Genomic DNA, 9051 nt, shown 5'->3' with positions numbered 1-9051 from the left:
TGACAACTTCATGGATGTATCTCTTGAGTTCTGAGATATCCGCCAGATTCATCTGGGATCCTCAGTCTGATATTCACTCATGTAATGCAACACTATCCAAATTTAAATATTTGCCATAATAAGTATTAATGTTGGTTACAATTAACATACATAAACATTCACCTCAAATATTGCCAAATCACTCATCCAAGCAAGGCCTTCAGATGCCATTATTGAATGTCCTATCTTGTTAACTGTATTGACTGTGTATTAGGGTTGCTGGGTCCCTCTTCGCCACCGGAAGGAGGTTTTGGGGGCGGACCCTGAGGAGGGTGGAGTTTGGGGAGGGGAAGGACTTCAATGCCATAGAGTTCAATTGCCAAAGCAGCCATTCTCTCCAGGTGAATGGATCTTTATCTGCTGGAGATCAGTTGTAATAGCAGGAGATCTCCAGCTAGTACCTGGAGGTTGGCAACCCTACTCTGTATAATCTGCCTTTAGTCCCAGTGAGAAAGGCGGACTATAAATAACATCAATAAAACAATAAAAACCTTATCTGAGCATGCACTAATCATTAACCTGAGGGGGAACAATATCAATGAAAGTGCTTCCAGTTTTTTAATATTAATAATAATTAATAAGGGTACAGAAAGAAAATTAGGGGAAAGGAGGGGGAAATAATAATAATACTCCATATCTGTGTCCTGATGGTTTAAAACATTACATACAGGCATCCTTTATCTGCCCCAAGAAGGCATTACTTTATCATTTTTAAGTTCTCTATCTCCTCCTCTATTAGTCATTATACAATTGCACTTTACATACTGTGAATATTTCTCTTATCTATACTCAATTCTAAACATTATGCTTTTTAATTTGTCAACTTAAGTCTCTTTGCTCTAAAAGACCAAAGAATTGAGATCTGCTGAATATCTTTCATATAAGGGCTGCCCTCTCAACTTGTATTCGTCAATTGAGTTCCTTTTCATCAAACATGTCAACTTTGACATCAAAGCAGAGTCAAATACTTTGTTAGTCCACTCAGCCACATCTGGTATTTTACATCTTTCCAGTATCTTGCATATACAATTCTGGCGGCGGTGACTGCATATTGAAAAAGTTCTGTGTATGCCACATTTAGTTGAGAAGGTGGTATTCCCAGCAACATATTCTTAGGACTAAGTTTAAATTTCAACTTCCAGGTTTTTAAAGAACTTAAGTCCACATCTGAATGGTATGTTTAGTGATGCTATAATGTCACTACCGGCACTTTTTGGCAGAAACTTTGCTAATATATATTTTCATTAATTAAAATATTTAAAACCTACCATTCCATACAAAGTAGGTGGTTACAATGCAACCCTAAACTGAGTAACATCCTCCTAAATCCATTGAAGACAGTGAGTTTAGAAGGGTGTAACTCTGTTTAGGATTGCACTTACATAAATATGTTTCCTAATGCACACAACAATAGCAGCATTGAAATCACAAAACCGTCAATCTACATCATCAACTGGAAAAACAACCCATCCACAACCAATAAAATCTGCAGGAATAAAATCTACAAAAAATCTTCTGCAGCATCTACCAGTGAGGCTATGGGAGGGGGGGGGTCTTATTTCTCAAAACATTCATCCTTATAAGCCGCTGCTGCCTTCATTATAGAAAGAAGGAATTTTGGGTTCCTAAGGTTTCATAAAATCTCGGGGGTGGAGGAGATTTCCACTGACGTGAAAGCAGAACAGGAAAAAAAGTCATGTGCCATGCATTACAGGAGATCAAGAGCTCTAAAAATACACCATCCGTACAACTCTTAAAATCTTGCAAATATTTTTGTAGATTGTACAGGAGTCTGGATCAAAATGCAGTATCAGCACCTCATCACCAGAGCCTCTTATAGTTTATAGTTCACAGTGTTAGTTAACTATGTACTTCTGCTGCAATCAGTATGAGGAATATGAACAAAACAATGAAATCATCGGCTTTCTTCTTTCAGCAACAAAGAAGGCCATCCTTTGAGAATGACACCATCCATGCTGCTACTTTTATCTGTATTGCTTGATTTTAGTAAAGCTCACATTAAAAAGACCGCAAAAGGGTTGGTAAGAATAAAGGATCTGAAACAACCTTGTTGAATGAAAGATAGATTTAAGATAATATTCTGCTGACAATTTTTTTGTGGAATTCTGTATATCCATTTTGTAACTGAAACCTCTGAGTAGATAGTTCAGTTGGAGCAGGCTATTGGTGACAATGGGAAAATGTCACTGTGTTCATAGACACAGAAGAGAAGCAAATATTACTGTGAATGTTTTTCAAATGTATCATCCAGATGACCCAACATGATCATTCATGGGATGAATAATAACTGAGACAACCACAGAATTCATAAATTACAGTTATTAAGAACATAAGAAGAGCCCTGCTGGATCAGACCAGTGGCACATCTAGTCCAGCATTCTGTTTTAAACAGGGGCCAACCAGTAATCCTGAAGGGCCAACAGAGAAGGCATAGAGGCAAAGGCCTTCTGCTAATGTTGCCTCTGATTGTGGAGGTTCCTTGTAGTTACTATGGCTAGTAGCCACTGATGAACCATGAATCTATAGAATCCCTCCAGGAAATTTTTTTTAATGATTCTGGGACCCTGGAAAAAAATCTAGGCTGGATCCCAGGATCACTGACATTCCCACCCCTGTGGTGTCCCCCTTGCTGCCTCCCCACAACCACAAGGGCAACCCCATTGGCTAAGAGTGCTCGTGATCCCCCTTTAAATATATTTATCCCCTCTATCCACTTTCTCCACCCCATACATAATTTTAAAATATCTATAATAATAAAATGATCCATCTGTCAGTCCAGATGTGGCACAGATAATAAATCAGAAAATAGATCTAGGAGAGTAAAAATTGACAACCAGCTTCAGGATAATTGTGAGACTTGCAATGCCAAAAATGGAGGGAATTGAACCACCTTGACTCTGATAAGCTCCACATATCTCTGCTGTGATAAAACAGCTGGGGGGGTTAACAACTTCCCTGCTCTAGGAGGGCCTGTTGGTGTAGTGGTTAGACTGTCAGACCAGGATCAGTGACATCCATGTTTTAATCCCCCCTCTGCCATGAAAGGTTCCTGGCTGACTTTGGGCCAGCCATATACTCAGCTGGTTCTACCTCACTGGGCAGTTGTGAGGATAAAATGGAGAATAGGAGAATGATAGAAGTTGGTTTGGTTCCCCAGTGGGGAGAAAGGAAGGAATGGGGAGGGGGTGTGGCTCAGTGGTAGAGCATCTGCTTGGCATGCAGAAGGTCCCAGGTTCAATCCCTGGCATCTCTAGTAAGGATCAGGTTGTAGGTGATATGAAAGACCTCTGCCCGACACTCGGGAGAGCTGCTGCTAGTCTGAGTAGACAATACCAACTTTGATGGACCAAGTGTCTGATTCAGTATAAGGCAGCTTCATGTGTTCATGAGAAGTGCAGACAGGAAGGGTGGAACATAACCCTTCCTTTACAAAAAAAAGGGGGGTTAAGAACATCACTGAACTATCACAGACAATGTGGTATAGAATTTAGAGTTTCAGACTAGGATCTAGAAGACTCAGGTTTGAATCCCACCTCAGCCACAGAAGCTTGCTAGATGAACTTGGACTAGTCACACGAGTTCACCTTAACTATGTCACAGGGTTGTCATGAGGATGAAAGGGAGGACAGGAGAACTAAGAAGAAGAAGAAGAGTTGGTTTTTATATGCCAACTTTCTCTACCACTTAAGGGAGACTCAAGCTGGCTTACTATCACCTTCCCTTCCCCTCTCCACAACAGACACTGTGTGAGGTAGGTGGGGCTGAGATAGCTCTAACAGAGCTGTGACTTGCCCAAGGTCACCCAGCTGGCTTCGTGTGTAGGAGTGGGGAAACAAATCCAGTTCACCAGATTAGCCTCCGCCGCTCATATGGAGGAGTAGGGAATCAAATCCGGTTCTCCAGATCAGACTCCACCGCTCTTAACCATGACACCATGCTGGCTCTGCTTGAGTCCCCAGTGCACAGAAAGGAAGGGTGGGACACTGATGATAAATCTAATTTTGACTACATCTCACCATCAAAAGATGGTTTCAGAGGGTAGCTGTGTTGGTCTGCAGTAAAATAGATTCAAGTCCAGTAACACAAGAGTTTCATAGTATCAGCTTCGCTTTTGCTTCATCCAGTATTGCTGCAGCATTTTGGCAGGAGGCGTAACTGCTCCTTCAGTATTCAAAGTACTGTCAAACAGGGTGAGTGCAGGTAGAAGGGCTGGCAATTTCTCTGAGCTATCAGAGCCTGGGTAGTGCAGTAGCTAGAATGTCTGACTAGGAGCCCAGAGACCCAAGTTCAAATTCCCATTCTCTTACAGAAGATTGCTGACCTTTGACCACTCAATTGTTCTCAGTCACACCTACCTCTCTCTTCATGTGAGGAGAGAATGAAGAAGAGGAGAATGATATCCTTTATTAATTAATATGTTTGTTTATTTAAACATTTATATCCTGCCATTTCTCATGGTTCAAAGTGGCTTACAGTAATTGGGGGGGAAAATTCCATTTAAAAGCAAAAATAAACAAACCCCAAATCTCTCCTACTTCATTAGGCCTTTTTAGTTCCCATTGAGGAGAAATGCAGGTCAGAAAGGGAGAGTGGAACATATCACACATGAACACATGAAGCTGCCTTATACTGAATCAGACCCTTGGTCCATCAAAGTTAGTATTGTCTACTCCGACCGGCAGTGGCTCTCCAGGGTCTCAGGCAGAGGTCTTTTACACCACCTGCTTGCTTAGTCTCTTTAATTGGAGATTCCAGGGATTGAATCTGGGACCTTCTGCATGCCAAGCAGATGGTCTACCACTGAGCCACGGCCCCTCCCCTTCTTTACAAAAAAAGGGGGGACCTTGGTGAAAGACCTTATCAAAATCTTTTTTGGATGTGCAAGTTTATCAAGTTTATTTTATCACTCTTATCCACATGCTTGTTAACCTCTGATAGAGCTCCAAAAGGCTGGGTGATACAAATGGCTTGCTCAAATGGTAGAGCAGGGAAGGGGGTAAGAAGGACAGATCAAATTCAGCTTCAGGAAATGGAACAGCTTGGTTCCCATCTAAAGATGTTGAGAATTTGCAGGAGTTTAAACAACACCTGATAATGACCTGCCCAAAAGAAACACATTTCTCCACTAACTGACCATTTCACATTTAATCAGACCACCACATATGAAGGGAACCAAGACTTTTTGGTGATTAAGTGTTGAGTCGCAGTAGTTGGACTAGGATCTGGGAAACTGAGGTTCGAATCCCTGCTCTTGCTTGGTGGGCGACCTTGGGCCAGTCACACACTCTCAACCTAGCCACAGGTTAGTTGTGAGCATAAAATGGAGGAGAAGGAAAAGGATGCAATCGGATTTGGGTCCCCATTGGTGAGAAAGGTTGGGGATCAGAGATGTACATAAAATCTCAGGAAAGGCCTCAATACCAAATTCCAAGTCTCCTTCAACGATTCATGAAGAGAGACTTTGAAATTCGCAGGGTGGTTGCTACCCACAGAATCCTTAAATTATCCCATGTGTTACACCAGGCACATGAACTCAAAAATGAGGACTCTTACAAAGCTGATGATGTCATGACAGAATGAGACAGCTTTCTTTTTTCTGTTGCACCCAGAAACCCAGTGGGCACACATCAAAGAGATTATCAACCCCTCCAGTTTCATCAGTGATTGCAGGCCAGGTAAGGCTGGGCATCTCATCCCAGATTAAATCCTGAGTGATAGAGCACTTTCACACAGCCCAAATAATGCACTTTCAATCCACTTTCAATGTACTTTGAAGGTGGATTTTACTGTGCGAACTGGCAAAATCCACTTGCAAATGATCATTAAGGTGCACTGAAAGTGGATTGGAAGTGTATTATTTGGGCTGTGTGAAAGTGCCCAGAATCTTGTTTTGTAAATGTTTTTCTTGAACGACTTTTCAGCGGCATTTTTGTACCTGATATTATACTGACATGGTTTCCAGGATAGTGTGGGTAGCAATGGTTATTTCTCTTTCCAAGCCCACTACCATTACAACTTTCCTCAACCCTCCAATTCAAAGGCTAATGTAGCAGTTTTCAGCAGGAAGGGTAACTAAAGTATATCTAGAATTTTTTTCCAGAGGAAGGGAAGTGAAGTAATGGGTCTTTTCAGAAATGACAGACATATGGCATTCATAAAATTAACCTCCCAAGGATTGGATCTGATTCAATTTAAAATGGTGACAAATCCATCATTTTCTGTAAGGCTTAGATCTAACACACACTAATACACAGGAGAGTACAAATCCCAATTACATTTTAGCCCTTTGTGTTTTGAATGAAAGGGAAAATCATACAGACTCGTTGGAGAAAATGAATAGAACTTCTATTGTACAAAGGCCTGAACAGTCACAGTCTAATCTCTCCAGGTACCTGTTTAACTATCTAAGACAGAGTGTTCCTCTCTGTAAGTTGTTCAACTTCAGGGTTGCATTGCAACGTCTTTGAAAGTTTCTTCTCTTGATATCCAGTAGAACTTCTAATAGAGGTAAAAAAGTTCCAAGACATACTGAAAGACTCCCATAGTTTCCTTTACCACACCCATGTCAGTGATTCACCTTTTCGATGGTGCACCACTGAGTACTGTCAGATTTTATGTTTACCCTAGAAGCAAATCAGAGGCAAAATACCCCTTGATGTTTAGAGATTGCATTCATTTGTTCCATTTGGCTCTTCAGCTGTCCCCTCTATGATGACATAAATAGTTCTTTCTTCACATGAATGTCCACATAATATCCTAGAATATACTCTGAATTTCCTGGAATCACAGAGATGGATGACGAAATAGCCAGACCCCTTCTTGGATATCTGAAACTGACACTTAAAAAAAAATCCTGCAATAGATAGAATTTTATTTATTTAAAATATTTATGCTACCTTTCCACCCAAGTTGGACCTTCAGGAAGGCAAACAGCTAAAATCACTCAAAGCCATCGTTAAAAACAATGTAACAACTGAAGACATTGACTGGAAGAAGAGTCAATAAGGAAATGCCAAACAAAAAGGCATTCACCTGCAGCAGGCAATGGAAAACCACCTCTGAACGTCTCTTGCCTTGAAAACCCTATGGGGTTGCCATAAATCAGCTGTGACTTGACAGCAGAAAAAGAAAAAGATAACAATAAAGGAGTTCTGATCAACCTCCCTGGAGTAGAAATTCCACAGTTCTCCACATAATAAGAAAATATGCTTATAGGGAAACAAGTGTGCTCTTATTCCACCACTTAAGGCAAGATATCCTATGTAAAATGCTGCCCCCAAAACCTTAGGAGTCCAGAATCATATGATTCCAAAAGGATATACAGAAAATCACACTTCCTCATCCAAAGAAGTTCAGTATCAAATAATCCAAAAAGGAATAAAACTCAGTCTTTGATATAACCAGCTGCTGGCAACATTTGGGAGTCTGGGGGGTTGGCAAGGGCATGGGGGTGACATTACCTGATGGCATGATGTCACTTCCAGGGAAGACCCAGAAGTTACATGAGGGTTCTTCAGACTTTTGAGCCTGTGGGTGCCTTTTGAATTATGACACAGGGTGGTAGGTGCAACCACAAAATGGCTACTGTGAGAGGTGGGTCACAAAATGGCCACCAAGGGAGGTGGAGCCAACAACACGCAGAGGAAGTCCAGGTACAGGGGACAAGAGGAGTAAATTTTAAAAACACACCGGGAAAGAGGAATCAGAGAGAGAATAAAACCAACACAGTAGTGGCAGCTATTACTGAAATGTTATTTTAATCTGCACAGCCAATCAGATCTTTAGTAGGCAATTAGAAGCCCGACTAGGTAGGAGCCCACCTGGTCCCATCTACTTTTTAAGAGCACTTGGTGGGTGCCAGGAAAAGTGTTGGCGGGTACCATGGTGCTCCGGGGGTGGGGGGGAGGCTTAGTTACATCATGCCTCTTTAGGACTTTTAGAGTGGACTGACATCACTTCCTGGTTTTCCCCAGAAGTGACATCACACTGTAGCCCAACAGTGGTGATGGTGGGAGTTTAATTTTGTCCCACAGACCACATAAGTGATGTCAGGAAATGGGAGTTTGTGGTGGGAAACCAGATTATAAGAGTTCAGGAAAATGTAGGTTTCTAGGAGACACAGTCCAACTGGAATAATAAGATGTTTGATTATAACACATGTATTAGTGCTGCAGAGAGGGACAGCAGCATGGTACAGTGAGGGGAAAAAGTATTTGATCCCCTGCTGAATTTGCCCATTTGCCCTCTGACAAAGAAATGACCAGTCCATAATTATAATGGTAGGTTTATTGTAGCTGTGAGAGACAGAATAACAACAGGAAAACCTCCAGAAACCCAGAAGACAAAAGTCAGAGATTGATGTGCATTATAATGAGTGAAATAAGTATTTGATCCCTTTGCAAAAGATGACTTAGTACTTGGTGGCAAAACCCTTGTTGGCAATTACAGAGGTCAGACGTTTCTTGTAGGTGGCCACCAGGTTTGCACACATCTCAGGAGGTATTTTGTCCCACTCCTCTTTGCAGATCCTCTCCAAGCCAGTAAGATTTCGAGGCTGAGTCCAACCTTGTGCAGGTCTACAATCTTGTCCCTGACATCCTTGGACTGCTCTTTGGTCTTGGTCATGGTGGCTAGTTTGGAATCTGATGGATTGATTGCTTCTGTCGACACAGAACCCTAACCCTAACCCGGCTGGTTGATAGGGGATCAAATACTTATTTCACTCATTATAATGCACATCAATCTCTGACTTTTGTCTTCTGGGTTTCTAGGGGTTTTCCTGTTGTTATTCTGTCTCTCACAGCTACAATAAACCTACCCTTAAAATTATGGACTGGTCATTTCTTCGTCAGAGGGCAAACGGGCAAATTTAGCAGGGGATAAAATACTTTTCCCCCTCACTGTATAGCCTGATCTTATCAGATCTCAAAAGCTAAGCAAGGTCAGTACTTGGATAGGAGACCACCAAGGAATACCAGGGTCACTATGTAG

General features: G+C 41.6%; 1 non-coding gene across 1 annotated transcript; it reads left to right on the top strand.

Annotated features, from left to right (window-relative positions):
• The first annotated feature begins 3241 nt into the window (after nucleotides 1-3241).
• Nucleotides 3242-3313, top strand: TRNAA-GGC (transfer RNA alanine (anticodon GGC)). The gene has a single exon. It is a non-coding gene; the product is annotated as a tRNA-Ala (tRNA).
• The last annotated feature ends 5738 nt before the right edge of the window (nucleotides 3314-9051 follow it).

The sequence above is a fragment of the Euleptes europaea genome, chromosome 12 (genome assembly GCF_029931775.1).
Source record: "Euleptes europaea isolate rEulEur1 chromosome 12, rEulEur1.hap1, whole genome shotgun sequence".
In the NCBI taxonomy this organism is placed as follows: Eukaryota; Metazoa; Chordata; class Lepidosauria; order Squamata; family Sphaerodactylidae; genus Euleptes; species Euleptes europaea.
The sequence above is the reverse complement of the archived record's forward strand: the minus strand, read 5'-3'. Positions and strand labels throughout refer to the sequence as shown.